The sequence below is a fragment of the Oncorhynchus mykiss genome, chromosome 3 (assembly GCF_013265735.2).
Source record: "Oncorhynchus mykiss isolate Arlee chromosome 3, USDA_OmykA_1.1, whole genome shotgun sequence".
Lineage (NCBI taxonomy): Eukaryota > Metazoa > Chordata > Actinopteri > Salmoniformes > Salmonidae > Oncorhynchus > Oncorhynchus mykiss.
This window is the reverse complement of record NC_048567.1, coordinates 66,396,911-66,412,442: the sequence shown is the minus strand read 5'-3', so window position 1 is coordinate 66,412,442 and position 15,532 is coordinate 66,396,911. Positions and strand designations below refer to the sequence as shown.

Sequence of the window (15,532 nt, the reverse complement as noted above, 5' to 3'; positions counted from 1 at the left end):
TACTTCATTTGCGTTATGTGCTGCCCCGGATACACGGATGAGCGGCCAATACTGAGCAAAAGTAGTTGCATATCAGATTTAAAGCCTTGTATGATACTTATATTAGCGTATAACTTTTTTTATAATATCATATGTATAGCTTTATAACAATTTAAACGTATATGAACCATTTTGGATGTAGCCCATCAAAATCACTCAACGTCTTCCACGCGAGCGACATGAATCGAGCGCACCCAGTCTTCTGGCGAGATGTTTAGACTTTCGTGTAGTGATAGATGCGTATTCGAGAAACTGTTGACCAATAACTCTGATAGATAAGTATTCGGCAAACTATTGCCCATTACCTATGTGTAGGTAAGCATCATCTGTTATAATTTGTATAACTAAATCATGTATGCATGTATGTATTATGTAACGTTAGTTAACGTCAGCAGCTGCGTAGTTCAACCTTGGTTCACGTGCTACTCTATACTAGGAAACTCGGAAATGTTCAACTTGCTAAATGGTTGAACGCGTACCGCGTAACTACAGTCACTGTGTAACTACAGTCGTGGCCAAAAGTTTTGAGAATGACACAAACTTTTGGCCACGACTGTACAACCTTTAACAAGTCGAACATTTCCCAGTTTCCTTGTTCTGACTATCACTTGAACGCGGCAATAATACCACAATGACACAAGACTGTCCCAGCCAACACATGAAACTACTAACGCTCCATTCCCAGAGAAGAGATGGCGAAAGTTGAAGAGGATCAGAACTGGCTTTCAGCAGACTGACATTTCAATGGATGGCTGCACTTTCTCAAACGGGAATGGTGGTAATATGGCTGTTATCAACAGAGAGAGTTAATCAGATGTTGATATGGTGGCATGCATCTTTGCCCTACATGTGGAAAACAGTGACTTCACCATGCATTTTACTGATAAGTAGGGGGATGTGTTCAAGTACAGGCTTCTCACTCTGAGCAGGTCAAATAGATAAGAGCCACATATGGAGTTTAAACTACCATACCGGATTAAAGGAAATGTTACTGTCTTGAAGGGCCCCAGTGTAATATGGAGCCATGAAGGTGTTGTCTTTTACATTTCTCTACAAGCAGGTGAAGTTAGACAAATGCCTATCAAGCTCGCTCTGAACTTTATTGGTGAGGATCCCCTCAACAAAAGGAAAATATTCATACTAGATTCCCAAACACTATCCAAAGAATGCCTGAATGATCAATTGGACTCTCCAGGGAGGAGCAAAACCCTGGGGTATTTTGTAGAGGAAGGACAAGTATTTAACGGTGCTCTGATCTTACCTCGTGCCTACAGTTCCATCACACCGTGTAGATTTGTGATCTCAGCTGAAGAGGTGAACAGTGTGTCAAAATCAACTGGTGGCAGCGACCAGTAAAAAGCAGTTGCTGTATTTGAAAGGTATGCCAGGTTTTCTTTTGAAGAACCTCACCACATTCAGATGGTCAACACTGGACGGAATGGAAGTCTGTTTGCCATCTCTTTCAACCACGTGCAGTATGGAAAGACACTTTTCAGGTATTGGAATGCTATTTTGTGAGATCATCATGCTCATTGCTTACTGTGTAAAACTGTATAATTGTCATGGCCCTGCTCTGTCTCCCTCAGGTAGCATCATGCTGGTTAGGTGTGAGCTCCCTCCGTGAGGATGACGTTGTGAACTGTGGAACAGATCAGATACTGCTGGTCTTTGGAAGCCAGAGCCCTACTGTGGGTCCAGTGGATCAATACCTCATCACAGATCTCTGCGGGACAACCTATTCTGAGAGACGCTGTACTTTTTTGCTCTTCTTTACCAGTCTTATAACACCCTACTTATAACCCAGTTCTGATGTGTGAAGATTGTTGTATGTTTCAGCATGGACATGAGAGCGGAGAAGGACGGACCATATCTGACACAGCTCAAGAGAACTACCTCCTAACTGTCAAAACTCTACAGGACAGACTACAGGTATATTGTTACATTAAAGAGAGCAGCATCAAAGCTGTTATTAGTATTTGGGTACAGTTATTAAACGGTTGTAATGTTTGGAGTCTATTGTCCAGATGCAACGATATTCCCGTTTATCCAACATGTTGTTGTTGATACCCCCCCCTGATGTGTTTCTGTAGAGTGGTCTGACCTTGCTCCAGCTTCTTCAGAGAGATCTCCCTCCCTAAGTTTGTTCTATTCACTGCTTTAGCACACTCTGCCAACCCGGATGTTCTAGCTGTGTCTGAATCCTGGCTTAGGAAGACCACCAAAAATTCAGACATTTTAATTCCAAACTACAACATTTTCAGACAAGATAGAACTGCCAAAGGGGGCGGTGTTGCAATCTACTGCAAAGATAGCCTGCAGAGTTCTGTCCTTCTATCCAGGTCTGTACCCAAACAATTTGAACTTCTACTTTTAAAAATCCACCTCTCTAAAAACAAGTCTCTCACCGTGGCCGCCTGCTATAGACCACCCTCTGCCCCCAGCTGTGCTCTGGACACCATATGTGAACTGATTGCCCCCCATCAATCTTCAGAGCTCGTGCTGCTAGGCGACCTAAACTGGAACATGCTTAACACCCCAGCCATCCTACAATCTAAACTTGATGCCCTCAATCTCACACAAATTATCAATGAACCTACCAGGTACCTCCCCAAAGCCTTAAACACGGGCACCCTCATAGATATCATCCTAACCAACTTCCCCTCTAAATACACCTCTGCTGTCTTCAACCAAGATCTCAGCGATCACTGCCTCATTGCCTGCATCCGTAATGGGTCAGCGGTCAAACTACCTCCACTCATCACTGTAAAACGCTCCCTGAAACACTTCAGCGAGCAGGCCTTTCTAATCGACCTGGCCGGGGTATCCTGGAAGGATATTGATCTCATCCCGTCAGTAGAGGATGCCTGGATATTTTTTTTAAATGCCTTCCTAACCATCTTAAATAAACATGCCCCATTCAAGAAATTTAGAACCAGGAACAGATATAGCCCTTGGTTCTCCCCAGACCTGACTGCCCTTAACCAACACAAAAACATCCTATGGCGTTCTGCATTAGCATCGAACAGCCCCGTGATATGCAGCTGTTCAGGGAAGCTAGAAACCATTATACACAGGCAGTTAGAAAAGCCAAGGCTAGCTTTTTCAAGCAGAAATTTGCTTCCTGCAACACTAACTCAAAAAAGTTCTGGGACACTGTAAAGTCCATGGAGAATAAGAACACCTCCTCCCAGCTGCCCACTGCACTGAAGATAGGAAACACTGTCACCACTGATAAATCCACCATAATTGAGAATTTCAATAAGCATTTTTCTACGTACGGCTGGCCATGCTTTCCACCTGGCTACTCCTACCCCTGTCAACAGCACTGCACCCCCAACAGCAACTCGCCCAAGCCTTCCCCATTTCTCCTTCTCCCAAATCCATTCAGCTGATGTTCTGAAAGAGCTGCAAAATCTGGACCCCTACAAATCAGCCGGGCTAGACAATCTGGACCCTTTCTTTCTAAAATTATCTGCCGAAATTGTTGCCACCCCTATTACTAGCCTGTTCAACCTCTCTTTCGTGTCGTCTGAGATTCCCAAAGATTGGAAAGCAGCTGCGGTCATCCCCCTCTTCAAAGGGGGGGACACTCTTGACCCAAACTGCTACAGACCTATATCTATCCTACCATGCCTTTCTAAGGTCTTCGAAAGTCAAGTCAACAAACAGATTACCGACCATTTCGAATCTCACCATACCTTCTCTGCTATGCAATCTGGTTTCAGAGCTGGTCATGGGTGCACCTCAGCCACGCTCAAGGTCCTAAACGATATCTTAACCGCCATCGATAAGAAACATTACTGTGCAGCCGTATTCATTGATCTGGCCAAGGCTTTCGACTCTGTCAATCACCACATCCTCATCGGCAGACTCGACAGCCTTGGTTTCTCAAATGATTACCTCGCCTGGTTCACCAACTACTTCTCTGATAGAGTTCAGTGTGTCAAATCGGAAGGTCTGTTGTTCGGACCTCTGGCAGTCTCTATGGGGGTGCCACAGGGTTCAATTCTTGGACCGACTCTCTTCTCTGTATACATCAATGAGGTCGCTCTTGCTGCTGGTGAGTCTCTGATCCACCTCTACGCAGACGACACCATTCTGTATACTTCCGGCCCTTCTTGGGACACTGTGTTAACAACCCTCCAGGCAAGCTTCAATGCCATACAACTCTCCTTCTGTGGCCTCCAATTGCTCTTAAATACAAGTAAAACTAAATGCATGCTCTTCAACCGATCGCTACCTGCACCTACCCGCCTGTCCAACATCACTACTCTGGACGGCTCTGACTTAGAATACGTGGACAACTACAAATACTTAGGTGTCTGGTTAGACTGTAAACTCTCCTTCCAGACCCATATCAAACATCTCCGATCCAAAGTTAAATCTAGAATTGGCTTCCTATTTCACAACAAAGCATCCTTCACTCATGCTGCCAAACATACCCTTGTAAAACTGACCATCCTACCAATCCTCGACTTTGGCGATGTCATTTACAAAATAGCCTCCAATACCCTACTCAACAAATTGGATGCAGTCTATCACAGTGCAATCCGTTTTGTCACCAAAGCCCCATATACTACCCACCATTGCGACCTGTACGCTCTCGTTGGCTGGCCCTTGCTTCATACTCGTCGCCAAACCCACTGGCTCCATGTCATCTGCAAGACCCTGCTAGGTAAAGTCCCCCCTTATCTCAGCTCGCTGGTCACCATAGCATCTCCCACCTGTAGCACACACTCCAGCAGGTATATCTCTCTAGTCACCCCCAAAACCAATTCTTTCTTCGGCCGCCTCTCTTTTTTTTCTTTCTTTTTTTTGTCATTAAAACTAGTTTTTCAACCACTCCACAAATTTCTTGTTAACAAACTATAGCTTTGGCAAGTCGGTTAGGACATCTACTTTGTGCATGACACAAGTAATTTTTCCAACAATTGTTTACAGACAGATTATTTCACTTATAATTCACTGTATCACAATCCCAGTGGGTCAGAAGTTTATATACACTAAGTTGACTGTGCCTTTAAACAGCTTGGAAAAGTCCAGAAAATTATGTCATGATTTTAGTAGCTTCTGATAGGCTAATTGACATCATTTGAGTCAATTGGAGGTGTACCTGTGTACGTATTTCAGGGCCTACCTTCAAACTCAGTGCCTCTTTGCTTGACATCATGGGAAAATCAAAAGAAATCAGCCAAGACCTCAGAAAAAAATTGTAGACCTCCACAAGTCTGGTTCATCCTTGGGAGCAATTTCCAAATGCCTGAAGGTACCACGTTCATCTGTACAAACAATAGTACCCAAATATAAACACCATGGGACCTTGCAGCCATCATACCGCTCAGGAAGGAGATGCATTCTGTCTCCTAGAGATGAACGTACTTTGGTGCGAAAAATGCAAATCAATCCCAGAACAACAGCGAAGGACCTTGTGAAGATGCTGGAGGAAATAGGTACAAAATTATCTATATCCACAGTAAAATTTGTCCTATATCGACATAACCTGAAAGGCCGCTCAGCAAGGAACTCCACTGCTCTAAGACCGCCATTAAAAAAAGTCAGACTATGGTTTGCAACTGCACATGGGGACAAAGATCGTACGTTTTGGAGGAATGTCCTTTGGTCTGATGAAACAAAAAATAGAACTGTTTGGCCATAATGACCATCGTTATGTTTGAAGGAAAAAGGGGGAGGCTTGCAAGCCGAAGAACACCATCCCAACAGTGAAGCACGGGGGGCAGCATCATGTTGTGAGGGTGCTTTGCTGCAGGGGGGACAGGTACACTTTACAAAATAGATGGCACCATGAGGGAGGAAAATTATGTGGATATATTGAAGCAACATCTCAAGACATCAGTCAGGAAGTTAAATCTTGGCCGCAAATGGGTCTTCCAAATGGACAATGACCCCAACCATACTTCCAAAGTTTTGGCAAAATGTCTTAAGGACAACAAAGTCAAGGTATTGGAGTGGCCATCACAAAGCCCTGACCTCAATCCCATAGAACATTTGTGGTCAGAACTGAAAAAGCTTGTGTGAGCAAGGAGGCCTACAAACCTGTCTCAGTTACACCAGCTCTGTCAGGAGGAATTGGCCAACATTCACCAAATGTATTGTGGGAAGCTTGTGGAAAGCTACCCAAAACGTTTGACCCAAGTGAAACAATTTAATGGCAATGCTACCAAATACTAATTAAGTGTATGTAAACTTCTGACCCACTGAGAATGTGATGAAAGAAATAAAAGCTGAAATAAATCATTCTCTCTACTATTATTCTGACATTTCACATTCTTAAAATAAAGTGGTGATCCTAACTGACCTAAGACAGGGAATTGTTACTAGGATTAAATGTCAGGAATTGTGAAAAACTGAGTTTAAATGTATTTGGCTAAGGTGTATGTATAATTCCGACTTCAACTGTAAGGAACTGTTATCATATTGGTGTTGATGGTAGTGTCTGATCCTCGAACAGGAAGGACTTGTTTCTCTATGGGATGAGGATGACAAGTCAGAGGATCAGGCAACAGATGAGAAGATGCAGGTTATACCTTCAATTAGGGCTATTGCGGTGACCGTATAACCCCCAGTCAAATTCCAGGTGACCGTTTAGTCATGGTAATTAGGCTTTCCAATCTCTGATGCTGCTGCTGGTCATTACTAGCCTACCAAACTTGCTAACTGCCTGGTACTCAACACTCTATTGTCCTTCTAATCACTCTGACATTAATGAAAATGTGGTTGAAAATCTAGTCAAACACTTCATGTGCTCATGTTGTGCAACATTTCTATAGGCAATACATTTGCAAAGGAGCTAAATTAAATAAATAACACTATGGGGATGAGGTAGTTGGATGGGCTATTTACAGATGGGCTATGTACAGGTGCAGTGATCTGTGAGCTGCTCAGACAGCTGGTGCTTAAATCTAGTGAGGAAGATATGGGTCTCCAGCTTCAGTGATTTTTGCAATTCGTTCCAGTCATTGGCAGCAGAGAACTGGAACTGTGGCACCCCATAGAGAATGCCTGAGGTCCGGACAACAGTCCCTCCGATTCGACATACTGAACTCTGTCTGAGAAGTAGTCGGTGAACCAGGCGAGGCAGTCATTTGAGAAACCAAGGCTGTTGAGTCTGCCGATATGAATGTGGTGATTGACAGAGTCAAAAGCCTTGGCCAGGTCTATGAATACAGCTGCACAGTATTGTCGCTTATCGATGCAGGTTATGATATCATTTAGGACCTTGAGCATGGCTGAGGTGCACCCATGACCAGCTCTGAAACCAGATTGCATAGCGGAGAAGGTAAGGTGGGATTCGAAATGGTCAGTGATCTGTTTGTTAACTTGGCTGTTGAAGACCTTAGAAAGGCAGAGTAGGATATATATTGGTCTGTAGCAGTTTGGGTCTAGAGTGTCTCCCCCTTTTGAAGAGTAGGATGACCGTGGCAGCTTTCCAGTCTTTGAGGATCTCAGACGATACAAAAGAGAGGTTGAACATGCTAGTAATAGGGGTTGCAACATTTTCGTCTGATCATTTTAGAAAGAGAGGGTCCAGATTGTCTAGTCCTGCTGATTTGTAGGGGTCCAGATTTTGCAGCTCTTTCAGAACATCAGCAATCTGGATTTGGGTGAAGGAGAAATGGGTGAGGCTTGGGCGAGTTGCTGTGGGGGGTGCAGGGCTGTAGGGGTGGCCAGGTGGAAAGATTTTGCAGCATGGCCAGCCATTGAAAAATGCTTATTGAAATTCTCAATTATCGTGGATTTATCGGTGGTGACAGTGTTTCCTAGCCTCAGTGCAGTGGGCAACTGGGAGGAGGTGCTCTTATTCTCCATGGACTTTACAGTGTCCCAGAACTTTTTGGTGTTTGTGCTGCAGGCACAATGATGAATGATGCCCAGCATAAGAAACTGCCTTTTTTTTGCAACATTTTCTGATCGTAGTTGCACACCTCATGTAGCCTAGACCATAGGCCTACATGTTTTGGTAAGGTTTGTATCACAACTAAAGTGGCCAAATAACTTATTAAAATTAAACACATTAATCCGCTTTGCACGGGTTTTAGAGCCTAACTGGCATACAAAACCTGCTTGTGAGTTTCAAGTTTGGGGAAGATAATTTTCACCATAAAAATGCACCTTTATAATAAAAGCATTACATGCATAATCGCATTTGCGGTCACTTTTGATAATGGTGTTTTCTTGCTAATGGAACATTCACGCTTATAGCCTACTGCCATGTGCCCATTGCTGCGTGAAGAAACAGCCTAATAGTTTATCAACATGTTAAGCTAAACTTTCTGATCTGTTGCGTCATCCACATTGGGTAAAAAACATTTTTTTTTATGCTAGTGTTTGTATTAATTTGGGATCTATTGCACCCCACAAGTGTCCCAGACTTTGTTTGGAATATTTATTTATTGCACAGAATAGATCGACTTTTGTACTATGGGGGATGGTAGATTGACATAGGCTAGCGATTTTGCTGTTTGTTGGGACTACTCATCTTGTTGGCTGACACAAAGTAAATGTGGACAGTTCTTCCAATATCTTCAATATGCACCTCAAAATTGGATAAGGACGTGTGCTGTTGTGTCCCCGAAGTGTCTGTCTTCACTTGTAGCCTTTGAGAAAGACCCTATCACGTGATGGAGAGACATGAGTGAGAGGCGCTTCGGATTGCGCAGCACTCAGGGAGAGGGACAAAGGGAATGCCGCCATGAAATTTGAGGCATTATCAAGTGCTTGTCAAATTGTGAATGAGGCAATTGAAGTGTGTACAGCCTGTGCAAAAAAACTCATTAGAGCTCATACCTTTCAAGCAACTTTTTTTCAAATCATCTTTAGTCTCATGTAGCCATACAATGTACTAAAAATGTACAAAACATATAGCCCAATGTTTGTAGACCAACTAAAGTTACATGAATAACTCTAAATTAAGCAAACAGGAGTACCTATTTCTTTGTTAATAACCGCTCAACACAGAATAACAGCATGTGCGCACTCCCTCAAATCGTTTGGAGAAAATATTTATATTTTTTTCAGCTTTGTTCAATTGTATTCTTCATACTATAAAATAATATAAAATAATATAACATGCTAAATGTACTAGTGTAGCCCACATTAATTTGGCATAGCCACATCAGACCTAACATAAGGACAACTCAGAGTATGCTATTCTTCTGAAATAGACTGCATTTTCTTTATATCATGCTTCTTTAGAACTGTCTAAAATAAATACTGGATTTATTGTGAAGGTGTAGGCTATATTACGTGTATTTATTAGACTTTTTAAAATGTAGATGTTCCAAAGGTCTGCATCAGTGGCTTGTAGGCTATGCGTGGAAGCCAGGAAATATCTTATTTTCCTCAGTTATGCTTCATTTTTATTTAACCTTTATTTAACAAGGCAAGTCAGTTAAGAACATATTCTTATTTACAATTATTGCCTAGAAATAGTGGGTTAACTGCCACACTCAAGGTACAAATCTGTTGTTCTGCCCCTTTCAGCCTGGGGACTTGATCAGCCAACCTTTTGGTTACTGGCCCAACACTAACCACTAGGCTACCTGCCGCCTCCAGTAGCGAATAGTAGTGAATTGTAACACTTCAAATCTTCATGATATCTTGTTAATGTTATGGAGCTGAGGGCATGTCAATGGTAATGATAGTGGCAGTGTTAATATAATGATTGAATGTGTTAATGGGGTTCAGTCAATCATGGTTCCTGCCTGGTGAACGGCACTTACCAGCGGTTAGATCCCACAACTGGTGTCTGACCAGATGTCTTTATCTACCAACGAGAGCAATTCCCCAAACCAAAAGCCAGAAAAAAAAGCCTGAATACTAATCTTCAAAACCACTCACTTAAATCACACCTGAAAGAGAATGTTTCCCCTCCGGACATTTGTCTCAACATCACGACTTTGATCATTGCATTGATGAGGATATATAGCAAACAAACCTAACATCAAACGCTGCTTATCCCTGTGAAGTGCTCTCAAAGCAAGACGTCAATAACATCTCACCTTCCACAGCCTAAAGTGTAGAAGAGCTACTGTTAAGCGCCAGTCTCTCAGGCGATAACTACAGGCTTTCTGAGAAATTACTCCACAGCAGCCACATGCCTGTCTGGTCACCATGGCAACATGCTCTCCAATAGCCCTGGAGCTGTTTCTGTGGAAGCGCAGACCAATCAAGAGTCCAAGTTGCTCCAGTTGTCTGGAGAGCATCATCCTTATGATGGAATTGCTGGTACAGCTCAAGTAGCACATACGCTCTCCAGGCACTTTGAGACTTCTTTAAATTACTCATATCCCTTATTTTACCAGGTAAGTTGACTGAGAAGACATTCTCATTTACAGAAACAACCTGAAAAATAGTTACAGGGGATGAATGAGACAATTGAAAGCTGGGGATGATTAGGTTGTCATAATGGTATGAGGGCCAGATTGGAAGCTGGGGATGATTGAGTGGTCATAATGGTATGAGGGCCAGATTGGAAGCTGGGGATGATTAGGTGGTCATAATGGTATGAGGGCCAGATTGGAAGCTGGGGATGATTGAGTGGTCATAATAGTATGGGGGCCCGATTGGGAATTTAGCACCCCATGGGATCTCTAGTGAACACACCGTCAGGACACCTGTTTAACATCCTATCCAAAAGACGGCATCCTACACAGGGCATATATACTGGTCCTCCAACACCACTTCCAGCAGCATCTGGTCTCCCGTCCAGGGACTGACCAGGACTAACCCTGCTGAGTTTCAGAGGCAAGCCAGCAGTGGGATGCATGGTGGTATGCTGCTGGCACTCACTAGCTCACTCACTTCATGAATGCTAAATGTAATTGATTCCCTGTGCGGCAACCTACCATGTCCAAGTGATTGTTCCTGACGTGTTATATATTTCTGTTCCAACTTAGCGGAGAGTGTGACTTTATCCATCCTGACAGAGGCAGGCCAGTGCCAGGCGCTTGCGGTCATTCAGACCCACAGCCAAGTGTCCCCCCCCACACACAAAGATCCCATCTCACTGCTCTCACCCAGTGCCTACGGCCAAGATAAGCAGGCGAGATGGTGCCAGTGGAGCCTGTGACACAGACACACACAGACTGGCAGTGACCGCTGTGACTGACCTGACCCCACTGCTGACCTCTGGCAGTGTCAAATGTGCTGTCATGCTCCATTACGTCCACAGACAGGGATCTTCTGGCTCCCCGACCGCCCTAGTTGAAGTCGCCCAGTACGAAGATTGTCTCTGCTCCTTGGCGAGGAGGAGGGGGAGACTGAGAAGAAGAGGAGGAAGTGCAGCGGAATGAGAAAGATGGAGCCCCCTGATCCAGGCTCTGCATAGCGACTCAAGAGGTGCAGGGAGGTGTGGCCGTGGGACAGGGAGAGGAGTAGGAGGAGGTTTAGCCCCCTGGTGGACGTGGAACGCTGTCGTAGGCTGACCCTGATACTGGCCCAGGTTCAGTTGGAGGGAGATATAGCCACCCTCATAGAGTCACAGTCACTCATTCAGCTCTGCACTGCATTGACATGTATAGTACTTCCTTTTATTTATATGCTTTCATGAGTACCAATGGATTGTACGGTTACGTTAATTTGCTTTCTAATATTCTGTAAGTGCCCATTATTCAATGAAATATTGAGTTTCAGTCCAGGTGATGTCGCTCTTATCTCATTTTGAACTGAGTGCTACCCAATGCATTGGTAAGGAGAAGTTTCAAACCAGAGATCGATATGGTTCACCATGTATGCTACTGTAGTTGGTAGGTTTACATATCTGTTACTGTAAACCTGTCTACCAATAGTGTGGGTGAATGCGTGTCTCCTTTGGACAACGTCCTGCTCTTCACACCTCATCTCTGTGTGATCGCTACTCCTCTCTCCCACTCTTCTCCCCTCAGACCGGCAGCCTGTGAAACACTCTTTAATGTGTGCTGCTGTGCATTGCACGCTGGGAAAGGCCGGCTTCATACTCTGTTCTGAAGTGGGAAATGCTGTGTGTGTTCAGAATGAAATGTTAGGAGGTAACTGGATGGCATAAAGGAGGTAACTGGAAGGTCTAAATCTCCTTCCCTGGTTGGTAGCTGGATTTGGCTGCAAAACCTTTTAGTAGCAATTCTGCCCTTCATGGTTCAGTTCTGTTCTCTGTAACATGCTATAAAATTAACCCATTTTGGATGATGGTTCATGATGACCACATGTAGTACAGTTACTATTGTGTCCTTTCTCCAAGGGAATCAACTGCAGCCCTCTCATGAGTCATCATCCCAAGCTGTTAGATCAGTTATTTCTGACTAAAGGTGTCTGTTATTTACAGAATACTTAAATAAAAACGATTCAACTTTAAACCTGTTTTCTGAGAATTGTGTCCTATGGTGATACCTGCCATTGTGTTTTTCTCCTCTCTGTCATTTTCACAACACTCACACTATTTTACTCTCACCCTGCACTGAGGCACCTGCTCGATTTGTTATGGTATCAGCTGGGGATGGTTTTCTGCCTGGAGCCCTCTTCAAACCTCACTGCCTGGCAGGCTGAGGAGAATGTATAGGGATTTGTTTTGTCATCCCATTATTGCATGCTAACTTTCATTACGTTTGAGAAGGATGACTGCAGGGCTCCTGCTGCCTTCCATCTGCAGAAGTGCTTCCATCACAATGAAGAATGTGGTTTCTGACAGAGGATGTCATCAGGCACCATTGAAGAAGAGGAACAGACATGAAGCTTGCAGGATTGCATCTTTCTTCTCCAGAGCCAAAATAGTTTATGTAGGTTGTTATTAAAACATGAAGGCAATTGACCAGTCATTCCAGATTTAAATCTGTTGACAAGACAAGGTCATGTACACTGTAGCTTGTACAATTTATTGGAATCCTTAGGTTACTGTTACATTAATAATTTAATAGTCTATTATAGGGATTATTCTGTACTTTTGTATACTTTTTAGCCAGTAGTTCTAAAAGTAGTGCTCACGAGCCAAAAGTGGTCCCTGAAATTGTGTAATACATCACGTGTACCAGATCATTGCTCTTGCTCTGCTGTGGGTGCATTTTGCTAGCGGTCACTCATATGGCAAGGGGCTGAAGCTCATTGGTTGAACTCAACTTACTAGGGTGCTGCCCCACATGGGGGAACATGTAGGGGAAAATGGCGCAGCACAGCTTCCAAAAACACCTTACATTCAAACTAGGGATTTCACGACTATTTGAGGCAAGACTGTAATTCTGTCTTAGATTATGCATGTATGAACTACACATTGACACATCCAGCCCAAAGCGGGAAGTAAAATAATACTTATTAGTCACCAAAGTTCCGGAGCATGTCTTTAAGGGACAAACAAGCCCCAGATACTTGATTGACTGTTTCCAAAGGCATCATTGCGGTAATGTTGACACTAACAATGATGAGTAATGTTGGTGGAGAGGAGTGGAGTCATTGTTTATGTTGATGCTGAGTGACAGGAGATCTTCCATGTCAACCTTGATCGCTCTGCCCCTGGTCTGCTTGCTATAGCTACAGTGGCTTGCGAAAGTATTAACCCCCTTGGCATTTTTCCTATTTTGTTGCCTTACATCCTGGAATTAAATGGATTTTTTTGGGGGGTTGTATCATTTGATTTACACAACATGCCTACCACTTTGAAGATGCAAAATATATTTTTATTGTGAAACGAACAAGAAATAAGACACAAAAAAATCTGAAAACTTGAGCGCGCATAACTATTCACCCCCCCAAAGTCAATACTTTGTAGAGCCACCTTTTGCAGCAATTACAGCGGCAAGTCTCTTGGGGTATGTCTCTCTAAGCTTGGCACATCTAGCCACTGGGATTTTTCTTAAGCAAAACTGCTCCAGCTCCTTCAAGTTGGATGGGTTCTGCTGGTGTACAGCAACATATAAGTCATACCACAGATTCTCAATTGGATTGAGGTCTGGGCTTTGACTAGGCCATCCCAAGACATTTAAATGTTTCCTCTTAACCACTCGAGTGTTGCTTTAGCAGTATGCTGAGGGTCATTGTCCAGCTGGAAGGTGAACCTCCATCCCAGTCTCAAATTTCTGGAAGACTGAAACATTTTTCCCTCAATAATTTCCCTGTATTTAGCGTCATCATTCCTTCACTTCTGACCAGTTTCTCAGTCCCTGCCGATGAAAAACATTCCCACAGCATGACGCTGCCACCACCATGCTTCACTGTGGGGATGGTTGGGTTTGCGCCAGACATAGCGTTTTCCTTGATGGCCAAAAAGCTACAATTGTATTCTCATCTGACCAGTGTACCTTCTTCCATATGTTTGGGGAGTCTCCCACATGCCTTTTTGCGAACACCAAACTTGTTTGCTTATTTTTTTCTTTAAGCAATGGCTTTTTCCTGACCACTCTTCCGTAAAGCCCAGCTCTGTGGAGTGTATGGCTTAAAGTTGTCTAATGGACAGATAATCCAATCTCTGCTGTGGAACTTTGCAGCTCCTTCAGGGTTATCTTTGATCTCTTTGTTTCCTCTCTGATAATGCCCTCCTTGCCTGGTCCGAGAGTTTTGGTGGGCTGCCCTCTCTTGGCAGGTTTGTTGTAGTGCCATATTCTTTCCATTTTTTAATAATGGATTTAATGGTGCTCCGTGAGATGTTCAAAGTTTCTGATATTTTTTTATAACCCAACCCTCATCTGTACTTCTCCACAACTTTTCATGGTGCCGCTCACTTGGTGGTGCCCCTTGCTTAGTGGTGTTGCAGACTCTGGGGCCTTTCATAACAGGTGTATATATACTGAGATAATGTGACACTTCAATAAAGTCCACCTGTGTGCAATCTAACTAATTATGTGACTTCTGAAGGTAATTGGTTGCACCAGATCTTATTTAGGGGCTTCATAGCAAAGGGGGTGAATAGATATGCACGCACCACTTTTCCGTTTATTTATTTTTTAAACAAGTCATTTTTTAAGTTTCACTTCACCAATTTGGACAATTTTGTGTATGTCCATGACATGAAATCCAAATAAAAATCCATTTAAATTACAGGTTGTAAAGCAACAAAATAGGAAAAATGCCAAGGGGGATGAATACTTTTGCAAGGGAATGTATTGACTAAGGTCACAGGTTACTCTCACTGCAGGACTATGCAGCGTTTCCCCTATATTGATTTAGCAGCAGTCTCCCACCGCTGCTAAATTGTTGCAACTGCTGCTATACAGTTGAAGTCAGAAGTTTACATACACCTTAGCCAAATACATTTCAACTCAGTTTTTCACATTTCCTGACATTTAATCCTAGTAAAAATGCCCTGTCCTTGGTCAGTTAGGATCACCACTTTATTTTAAGAATGTGAAATGTCAGAATAATTTTAGAGAGAATGATTTATTTCAGCTTTACTAATCCCAGTGGGTCAGAATTTTACATACAGTACACTCAATTAGTATTTGGTTGCATTGCCTTTACATTGTTTAACTTGGGTCAAACGTTTGGGTAGCCTTCCACAAGCTTCCCAAAAATA

The 15,532-nt window shown here is 43.3% G+C and overlaps 1 long non-coding RNA gene across 1 annotated transcript; it reads left to right on the top strand.

Annotated features, from left to right (window-relative positions):
* Positions 1 to 69: 69 nt before the first annotated feature.
* LOC118964314 lies at positions 70 to 12,376 on the top strand. The gene is made up of 3 exons (XR_005051358.1): positions 70 to 1,535; positions 1,626 to 1,968; positions 10,956 to 12,376. It is a non-coding gene; the product is annotated as an uncharacterized LOC118964314 (long non-coding RNA).
* Positions 12,377 to 15,532: the final 3,156 nt, after the last annotated feature.